This window comes from Monodelphis domestica, chromosome 4, assembly GCF_027887165.1.
Source record: "Monodelphis domestica isolate mMonDom1 chromosome 4, mMonDom1.pri, whole genome shotgun sequence".
Classification (NCBI taxonomy): Eukaryota; Metazoa; Chordata; class Mammalia; order Didelphimorphia; family Didelphidae; genus Monodelphis; species Monodelphis domestica.
Window position 1 is genome coordinate 342,598,443 of NC_077230.1, and position 2,442 is coordinate 342,600,884.

A 2,442-nucleotide genomic window follows, 5' to 3' on the forward strand; every position below is an offset into this window, starting at 1 on the left:
CAACTTGGAATTATGTCCAAAGGGCCTTAAAAGACTGCCTGCCCTTTGATCCAGCCATACCACTGCTGGCTTTGTACCCCAAAGAGATAGTAGGGGAAAATACACGTACAAAAATATTCACAGCCATGCTTTTTGTGGTGGCAAAAAAATTGGAAAATGAGAAGGTGTCCATTGATCAGGGAATGGCTGAACAAATTGTGGTATCTGATGGTGATAGAATACTACTGTACTGAAAGAAATAATGAACTGGAGGAATTCCATGTGAACAGGAAAGACCTCCAGGAATTGATGCAGAGCGAAAAGAGCAGATCCAGGAGAACATTGTACACAGAAACTGATACACTGTGGCACAATTGAATGTAATGGACTTCTCTACTAGCAGCAATGCAATGATCGAGGACAATTCTAAGGGGCTTATAAGAAAGAAAGCTATTCATATCCAGAGAAAGAACTGTGAGAATAGAAACACAGAAGAAAAACATATGATTGATCACATTGTTCAATGGGGATATGATTGGGGATATTGACTTTAAAGGATTATAAATAATAATATGGAAATAGGTTTAAGCAATGATACATGTAAAACCCAATGGAATTACTCATTGGCTCCAGGAGGAGGGAAGGAAGAGGGGAGAGAGAAAATGAATCATGTAACCATGGAAAAATTATTCTAAATTAATTAATTAAATAAAATTTTTTTAAAAATCGAAGTACCAGTATCAAAAATGAAAAAGGTGAGTTCACAACCAATAAGGAAGAAATGAAAACAATTAATACGATCTCTTTTTCCCAAGTCTATGTCAATAAAATTGGCAAAATAAATGAAATAGATGGATATTAACAAAATTTACAAAAAATATTTTCCAAAACAATTTTCATGAAAACATAAATTGCTTAGATTAAATGAAAAGGAAATAGGGTTAAAGAACCCTATCTTAGAAAAAAATTGAAAAAGTCAAAAATAAGCTCTCAAAATTTAAAAACCTCAAGAATAGATGGATTTACAAATGAATTCTACCAAACATTTAAAGAGCAATTCATTATAATACTACATAAAATGTCTGGAAAAAGTAGATAAAAGGGTTCTACCAAATACAGTTTCTGTATGAAACAAATATGGTCTTGATACCTAAGGTAGGGAGAGTCAAAACAAATCACACTATATAGAAGCTAATAGATCTCTAATGAATACTGATGCAAAAGAAATTGTTTAGTTCAAAGAGGCATTTAATGAAAAAAAAAAAACAAACCAAGGAGATTAGCAATAAAACATTTTCCCCATACACCTAAAGCTTAGTCTTCCACTAATATGCACACCATCAGTGAGAAGAATGGACACATGTAGAAAACACATAAAAAGGGACACGTATAAAGAAGGAAAATGGAAAATTGCCAAGGACCACTCATGCCTGATGCAAAAATTTTAAATAAAATTTAAGATTCCTCAGCAATATATCACATAGAGTCTATACTATGACCAGGCTGGATTTATACCAAGAATGTAGGGCTAGTTCAATATTAGGAAAACTATAAATGCAATTGACCATCTTAATAATAAAAACAACGAAATTATATGATTAAGTAGATGCAGAAAAAGCAACTATTCCTGTTTATAAAAACCAGAAAGAATAGTACTAAGCAGAGTTTTCCTTAAAATAATAATTAATATTTATCTAAAACAAGATCTAATATTATCTATTTTGGGGACAAACAAAGTTCTCCAATAAGACCAGGAGTAAAGGGAACATCCATTATGACCATTATTATTCAAATTGAAATAGAAATGCTAGCTGTAGCAATAAGACAAGAAAATAAATGGAAGAAATAAGCATAGGCAAAGAGGAAACAATTTTTTGTAGACAATATGATGGTTTACTTAAAGAGACTTAGAAAGTTAATTTAAAAAATTAGTTGAAATAATGAACAATTTCAGCAAAATCCCAAAAGAAGAAATAGAGAAATTCCATTAAAAATAACTTCAAACAGTATAAAATATTTAGAGGCTTACCTGCCAGATATATACAAGAACTATCAGAACACCTTTCCAATAAAGATATGTTCATTGCCCATGGATGGGCTGAATCAAAAAAAAAAAAAATCCTCATTTCCTAACTGGCTGCATTCTTTTGGAATTCTCCACCAATCTTCCAGGAATATCTTTCTCATGCAAAATCACATCAGTCTTGGGTAGTCATGTTTCTTTACTGACATCTGCCCTGGAACATCTCTGATTGTGGAGAGAAGAGCAAAGTTCCTTCTACATCCTCTGTCTAAGAAGGGTATCCAAACCAGCCATCTCTTCATGTCTTCATTTCCCAGTGAGCTATACTCTTTGGACTTCATCATTCTTCCTCCTTACTTCTCAGTTTCTTCTTGTGTGTTATCCTTCCCTACTAGGTTGTAATCTCCTTGAGGATAGGGAATTCTTTTTCATTCTGTATC